Here is a 9,111-nt window from a genome sequence, read left to right on the forward strand (position 1 = left end):
GCTTGGTAGTACAGTACTGTATACTGATAAATAACCTTTACCACCTCTTTCATTAACAGGAAAGTACCAGTAGACTTTTGGATGACAAAAAAGTAACAAATACAGGTGAGTACCTCTCTCTCAGTGATTGAAGTTTCAGTTAAATATCAGTAATTTAGATTAGTAACAAGTGTGGGACAAATACCTGATAAGCTTCAACGGTTAAACTAATATTCATGCTTAATTATTAGTGATAATTTCACAACAGAATCCTTCGGAACACATGACACACCACACTAATTATATTAATGTGTATACCACAGGGAGCAAAACAAGATCTGTATCATCATTCATGTATCAAATTCTGCAAGGCGCAGTAAAGTTTACCTTCTCTGTTGAAATTGACACTTTTGTGGTCGAGCTCAATATTCTCAATTGTCACTGCCTGTGTCTATTTAGCTTCTATATATTACATGGCAAAGCAAGAGAGTGCTACAAAATATATGTGTAAGTAATACTGTACCTAATATATCATTCGCTGTGCTGTACAGTCATTAATTCTAGTGAGAAGGGTTATGTTACCTATATGATGATTGTATTAGATTCTAATCTATTTTATATGGCAATTAAAAGCTCATTCACTTCACTGTTCTCAGATAATAAGTTACTGCACGTCCCACCTCTTCCACACCTCTTTTAATGCACCACATACCTAAGGCGAGGGGCAGACAAGTCAGCGACTGGGAAACAACTCCTCATTGTCAGGTGGTGGTGGGCACATGTATATGATAGATTAATCACATAGCTAAATAGATGGACATCGACTCGCTCATATGATTTGTCCTGATACTTTGTCTCCCACCACACATTACACACACTGCTTGCTCACTCACGTTACCTTGTGACAGTTTATCTGACAAGTCCACCCTTTTCTTATCCTTCAGTTGCTGGATGTGTCCCTTCATAGGAGTCCACTTGTTGTAGTCGTTAACTCAAGATGGAAATGGTGGCATGTTTTCGTACCAGGGATTGAGTCCTTGATCTCAGAACTGTGAGGCGGACATGCATCCATTGGGTGGGCCTGAACAGAACAGGTTAATATAAATTCTTTATTATATATTTTATTTCTTTTAGCCATGATTCATTTTCTTCATTTATGTTCTCCAAATGTTTCCATGGCTTTTCACTGGGTCTCTATTACCTTCTAAAAACATTTAGTTTTATTAAGCATTTTATATTGTTCCTATAGGGGCTCTATCACCACAGGGGTACTTTAGTGGGTTGAATAGATCGGCCTTCACTGAGCCACAACACATAATCATTTTTTTTGTAAAATAAGACGAAAAAGTTCAAAATACAGTTTTAATCCCATGGAAGTCAGACTCAGTTACCAGAAGTAATGTAGTGGAAGATGGGCTATTTCGTACTCCCCCATCCGTTTAGTTTCCTTGCTGTGGCAGCCAGTGTTTAGTTGTTTCCTTTCTTTTCTTCTTCCTAAAAATTAAATCATTTTCCCTGAAAAATAATGTTTTGTATGTCTACTATGCCACTTTTTTCCTTCTTTCCCATTCCATTTTCAGGAACTCTGAAATTAGCAAATGTAAAAACCAGAGGGAAAAAAAGTGTGGTTCAAGACAGGAAATTAATTAGCTTGTATGTGCAGCAGCTGCAGCAGCGACAGCTCATTTCACAAGTTTGTGGCATAAATTACAGTCAATTCCTTTTAAATTGTGACTTTGGAAAGAAAACAAAATTCTCTCTAGTGCTGCTCTATGGGCTCCAATGGAGCTTTTCCAAAAATGTATGAAAATGGAGGAGAGAAATATATTTTTTGTATGGTTTCTGTAGAGTGCGACACAACATTTTCAACATTCAATAATGCTGTACAAATGTAGAGTAAATATTACATTTCAACATTTCTGTCAAGAAAGATTTGCATCATAATAGCCTGTGACAAAGGTTTCTATCAGCAGGGTGGGATGCTCGACAGGTGCCTGTTAGAAACAAACCGGCAACTCTGTGCTGGGCCATGGAATCCCAAGGAGAAAAATGGAAAAATAACTGAGGAAAAAATATTATTCAGGGTTTCTTGGACCAAATCATTTGCATTCATTTCCAATGCGGGATGATTGTTTGAATGTTTGCTTTGTAGCGAGACGTTGTCAAATAACAAAAAGAGTAGTGTAGAAAGACATTTCCAGGCAACGCATGCTTTGGGAACATTTTGTATTGGAGCTGAGGTGAGTTGGACCAATGTGTTCAGTCAAGTATTTGAATGAAGAAAAAAAAAAGAAAACATGCCTGACTTCAAAATTTGAGTAATTTGCTCTTGTTTCTTGAAGCCATACATCAGCAATCTATCTGCATTTTGGCTATTTATGTTTGGCAGAGTCCATGAAGTGCATTGTTTTATAGCATTAAAGCATTAAATTAATATTTTTCACTGTAGTTATTTATCTGTAGACCATTTTTAAATATATTATTGATTAAAAAGTGGTTAAAAAGTTGGAAAAAAATAAGAGCAAAGAAGCAATGGTATGGTGGTAAAAGTAAGTTGGAACAGGTCCCCTTAACTTATTTAAAGAATATAATATCTGAAAAAGATGAAAATGAGTGAATTTGGTGTGGAGAGCATGGATTTCAAATTGGCTTTGATGGACAAACATAAAGGAGCTGAGTTTGATACACTTGATTGCCAAAAACCCAAGGAAGTACAAGGGCACTGCCTCAATGGTACATAGTCAAATGAGCTGACTAATATTTTCTTGCTTTTTCCCCCCCTCATAAGTGAGCTGAGATTAATGAGCCTGTCTCCATCCAGCAGACACAATCCTACAGACACCACCATCATTCAAACTGTCAGATCTATCAATGGCACTTTAGTTCTACGTCGTTCGAATAAATAACCCTCCTTGATGACATACTCAATCTCATTATGTGCACAGTTTTGCTTTGCGTTACCAGTGGTGAAGTCATTGAAAGAAAGTATGATATTAAGTATGAAGTTCAATCCAATTTGTAGCCAGGTGTGCAGCCCCTTACCATAAAAATATATGTAATGGTTCACAAAACCAAACAACAAACACTGAATATAAAACAAAGTAGCGCCTCATTCAAAAGCATCCTATGACTGACAACTGTCCCATTGAGTTTTTCAAATGAAATAGCGTGAAATTGATTCCCACTCAGTGGTGGTGTTATTATGAGTGCAAATGTTATTCTGTCTCTATGTGTGCCCAATCACTGGCTGGCTATCAGTTTAGGGTGAAGTCCTAGACTTGCATCCAAGGGGAATAGGGATAAGCTCCAGCACTGTGACAATAAGCGATGTTGAAAATGATTGGTTGGGTATATGCAACCTAGTAGAGGTTAAAAGTATTTGCAAATCACTATATCATGTTTTTTTATTTTCATTTGGAATTGTCATTTGTATCTGTAGATGGCATACATAGGCCACACTTCCTGTTTGTGTTCAATTCCTATTGGTTTTGTAGGGTTGTGGATAGCAGGATTTAAGTGAACAGCTTAACTTTTCTATGTAGCAAACTTACAACCACAACCATAAAGGGTTTAGTTGCTATTGGTTTTTGAAGGTTTATTATCAGCTAGTGTGCATTTCGAGATTTCAGTGAATAGCTTAACCTTTCTATGGAGCAAATCTAGAACTGCAATCCTAAAATTGATAATGGCCATCTACTAGCAAAATCTTGCACCAAGACAAACCCATGGTATAGTACTTCTACCAGAATCAAATCCCAAGGGTCATTTTCCCCCGAGCTCGTATTTGTTAAAATGATGGCGCGGTGGTATGTAGCTCTGGTAGCTTTGGTAGTCAATCGCCAGTGGTCGAGTTGAGCAGGAGCAACAGACCCACCTCAACAATTTGAATTTGAACCAATTTGTGGTAGTAACACAAAATGTGCACCCATAATAGTTTTTGGGAGTCTGGGTCTGTTTTGAAACATATCAAGTTTGCATGTCATCATGATTGCAATGATTCTGAGAAAAATTCAGTATATTATTTTAATAGTTTGTGAGGACAGACTAGCTGATCATTGTAAAATTGGATAGCGGTTTTATATCATAGGCAAGCAGTTATGTTGTTGACTTTCAGCACAATACCTTTGTCCCCTTGCACAGGTTTATTCCAGGTATTCAAAGCTCCTCCTCCACTCCTGCCCTCCGCACTCCACATGTATTTGGTGTATTATTAATTGAAGACGCAATACTCAGATCTCAATATGAGTGTGAATGTTTGTTCCTTTATGTTTGCCTTATGGTTCGTTAGAGTACATCCCAGTGTGTACTGCTGTGTTTCACCTAAGAAATGCTGCCTGGTCGCTTGTGACATTGAAGATAACAGCTTAGAAAATGGATGGATGTTGATAGATGGACACACAGTCATAACACTGAGCAACATCATCTGATTAATAGGAACACTTTCAAGGTTTTTGTTGTCTTTTCTCAAGTTGACAGGAAAAGATTGAAAAGACACCTTCAAAATACACTTGAAAGTTGTCCAGAATTTATAAGTAAAGCACCTTGAGAACACATTGAAACAAAAAGAACTCTATGACATCACACGCTTGGTGAATAAAGTCTAGTGGTGTGAGGGGCTCAAGACGTTTTGACCTTTTTTAGTGCCCGACTCATCTTAACACTCACTGACTCACTAAAGAGAACTATGCTGAGCCAAAGGTACTGATAAAAAGAAAGGTTTCTATGTTAGGAAATTGCGTTTTGGATGTATGGAAAATTGACACGGTCGGTAGGTTGAAATCACGAATGAAACCCAATGTTTAAAAGGCAAAACAAATGAGTTTGTGAGATTTAAAACATTAAAAACAGTAAATTCTATCTTCTACCAGCAATCTCACATCTGATAAACATCATTAAATCACGCAGTGTTAGGGGCGACCCAGCGGAAAAGTGGTTAGGGCGTTACCCTCACAGTGAGAGACCTGGGTTCAAATCCAGGTTGGTCCACCTGCGTGTAGTTTGCATGTTTTCCCTGGGCCTGCATGGGTTTCCTCTGGATACTCCGGTTTCCTCCCACATTCCAAAAAGGCTGATTGGACATTCTAAATTACCCCTAGTTATGTGTGTGAGTGTGAATGGTTGTTTATTTAACTTGTGCCCTGCTATTGGCTGGCCACCAATTCAGGGTTTCCCCCGCTTCTGGCCCGAAGTCAGCTGGGATAGGCTCCATCACGCCCCATGACCCTAGTGAGGATAAAGCTGTTCTGAAGATAAGATGAGATATAGTGTCATATCAAAATGTATTTTGATACACTATACTCATTTGTTTGTCTTGATCTAATCCACTCTAAGCAGACGTTTTGTTCCATGTCCCTAAATAGTTTGAATGACTCAGCAAGAGTTTCAGTTTTGTTTATTTGTACTTTTCTGAGGAAAAAATAACAAAAAAAACTTAAGCTGCTCTTGAAAATTCGTGCATAAACATTTCATCATTGTTTTCAGCAGTGTGAACTCATGACCATTTTTCTTGGCTGAACACTGAGACATTTTTTTCCAAAACACAATTTAGATGTATTATGATTTTTCTAGCCATTTCCCGCAGTTATCTAACTCAGTCATGGTCAAATTGAGGATAAAAGGATTTGTCAAAACAGTGTCAAGGTGACAAGTGTTTTTGAACATTTAAATGATTTATAATTTGTTTGGTCATACATGGTAGAGGAACTTGGTGTGTTTGAGGGTAGGGTATACTTACTAACTACAATAATACAAGAAAGGGGAAAAAAGCAAATAGGTAATGTAAGGTTGTTGTTTTTGTTCCCAAAATTGATAACAGCAAACTATGACTTTGATCATTATCATTCATTATTATATATATTCATAAATAAACATTAAAGTGATGAAAAGTATAGTTATGGCACATCTTTGCAACATTGCAACATAACTGACAATTTGAATCAGTTAACAAAATTGTGTAAATCTGACAAATTAAAAACAGTTCATGTTTAATCACATCACATTGAACTGGACCATGAGTCTCAATAGAATCAATTGTCTTTTTGGGGAAATATGTCATTAATTGAATGTCATTGAAAAAAATGCTGGTGCCAAAAATTATTCCAAAATTGCAGTAGCTACTTTTACTGACCACTAATCTGTGGGAATTTGGTGAGCCTCAGATTAAATACCATGCAGCTCTTTGGACATGTTTTGTATGTAATTTGGATTTCGTCCAGGGAAGATTCTAGTTATACCTCCAAAATGTGAAATATTTTAGATTGATTGTACTCGTTTCACTGTGGTCAATTTAATATGATCTGCCCTTGGAGATTTGTTTGTAGTTCTGAGTAAATATACTTGCTGCACGTCAACAACAGGCTATCAAATACGACTATCCTCGCCATGACAAGACTCAGTGTACTACTATTAAAGGAAATTATAAACCCTTTTTTGATTGGCCACAAGTGAATTCAGCAAGTTTATGGACACAGGTGTGCACCCCACCCTCTTTCCAGCTGTCTACCAACACAAGGTCTAAATTGTCGATTCATCAGTCTAAATTCATAATTTTTGTAGGGTTTGGCAGATGATTCTGAGTTATTGGTCTGAACAGGGGTTCTGCTTCTGCAGCTAACCACGTTTCTTCTCAACCCCAATGTGGCTCCACATTGGCATGTTATTTTTATTTATAATTTTAAGCAAGGGATAAAGTAAAGTGTAAAATATTGAGGATTATATTCTTCATACCAGGAGACCATGGACTGAGGAAAAACAAGTTCAATGAACTACGACTGCCCAACTCACTTCCTGGAAGTCTTACCTGCCAGAGACATGATTGGCAAATTCGTCAAGAAAAAATCCCATTTACTGACTATTTCAGAATCTAAAGGCAACAATAAGTGCACAATGAATTAATTTAATTAATCAGCCCTCCAACAACACTAAAAATGGCATGTAAGGATCCTTGCGTATAGGTTCATAATAATTTTCATACCGCTTATTATTTTAATAGTCGATCCGGGAAGTGACGAAGTATTACTTTAGACTTATTTTAGGTTTAGCAAAAACTTAAACTTAAAAATGTTATCCTCAGTTTTTGATTAATATTTTTAATATTCAAGTACACATGGCCCTAATGCATACCGCAGTGTAGTTAAGGCAATGAAGAAACAGGGTGTTTCTTTTAAGCACACTTACATGGTTCAGATTATATCATATATATATACTAATATATACTAAAGCCCGAGTGGATGTTTTATGCAGTTTCTAAATGATGCTTTTATTTTTTCAAGGAAAGAAATACAAACCTGCTTTACCGCTGTGTCCTTGTGCCAAGTTCTGGCAACAATAACTGAAATCAATCGTTTACAATAACCTTTGATGTGGCTTTGGTATCAATGTGGAGAAATACTGGCCTTCTCCCTTCAGAGAATTGTTTTCACTTTGTCATTCTGGAGGATTTTCAAGCATGAACTGCCTATTTAAGTTCACACCACAGCATTACAATTGGCACCCTCACAACATTATTCCCGCGAGACAGAAGAAGACTTGTTTTTTAATTTTATGGTTGTTTCCCTGTTGCATAACCCAAGATCACTTCAATTTGAGGGCCAAATGAGAGTCCTGTAAATTCTTGTATGTTTCAAATTAATTTAATTGTTCCCTCAACCAAAACAACTCCTAGATCTTGAAGTAACAAAGCAACTACTCAAATTCAGATTGCCACCACCATGTTTCAATGTTGCAATGTTTGTCTTTTTCCCTTACACCTTCCAAGAAACCTATAAAATATTTCTTCAAAAGCTTTGAATATCACAAAGATGTTTCCTGGCAAATTAAGTATCCGCTTTTGTGTCTTTTTTGTTGGGTTTTTCTGTGAGATGTGGTTTTTGTCTTAAAACTCAGAAGCAGGACATTTTGCGCAATGATTTCCATGTAGTTGACGGATGCACAATGACTTAAACTGAAACCAGTGGCCATTTCAATGGTTTGGATAGCACTCTGGATTCCTTTCTGACCCATTGGTGAGTCCTTCTTGCAGTCGCTTTGGTTGGCCAACCATTCTTTAGAAGTTCCAGAATGGCCAGTTTTCTTCACTTGTGGATGATCAAGCCTGAAGTAATATGAATCTGGAAAAAGTTATAACTCATACCTACAACTCATTTCTCTTATTAAGCATTTTTTAACGTTACTGAAATGTCTTGTCAGAGAATATAGTGAGGGTCTATAGTTTGAGATGGAATTCCTTTTTAACAATGGCAATGACTATTTTTTTACTATTTTGTAACGTATTGTAGGTTATCACCAATATACTAAAGGTAGCGTAACCTTTACGATACATATCCGTTTATAAAATCAACTCACAACTAAAATGTAAAACAAATAAAAACAAGTACAGAAAACACTACAGTAATCTTGCTTTTCTGTGTTGTGTATATATAAATTATATAAAAATTCCCAATGTCATGTCGGTGCTGCTAAGGTGCTGCAGTATATGAACACACTCATCTACTTTACAATGTGTTTTGTAGTTTCCTGTCTAGCCTGATGGGACATTTAGCTCATTAACTGTGCGCAGGTTTCTGATGCAAATTCTTACCAATCCATCTTTTTTTCTTTAGCAAATCAAATAATAAACATCCATGTTTCATTTTTAAAACACATCTAAACTAAAATAAGTGGTCACTAGTTATTACTTGCTTTCATTGTTGTCTTTAAAATACCCAAGATCTTACGTAGTTTAATTTTGAGGCATGTGCTGGAGTCTCGTCTAATGCTCCGTTATATTTTTGTTATTCATGTAGCTTTGACTTTAATATCCTGCTTTCAACACATTCAGATTTATAGAGGAGACATTTGAACATCCATGAGAGGTTTATGAACCTCGGTAAAATATTATTCTCTTCAGTCTTCCAAATGGTCAAACCACAAAACATCCCATTGTGACATTAACAGACAGTATTGACCTGTTTTTCTGCCATGGCCTCCTCCCATGGCTTCCAGTCAAAGCTCGAAAGACAGTCCTCCAGCACAAACCTTTGCTCTTATGGGAACACAACTCCAGCCAAGCACTTTTTGCTCCACAACAATCCGGCAAATATGGATATGGCCCATTGTCTTTTATTGATTCGGGCCCTTTGAACTCTTGCCTTG

This window comes from Stigmatopora nigra, chromosome 7 (genome assembly GCF_051989575.1).
Source record: "Stigmatopora nigra isolate UIUO_SnigA chromosome 7, RoL_Snig_1.1, whole genome shotgun sequence".
NCBI classification, from domain to species: domain Eukaryota; kingdom Metazoa; phylum Chordata; class Actinopteri; order Syngnathiformes; family Syngnathidae; genus Stigmatopora; species Stigmatopora nigra.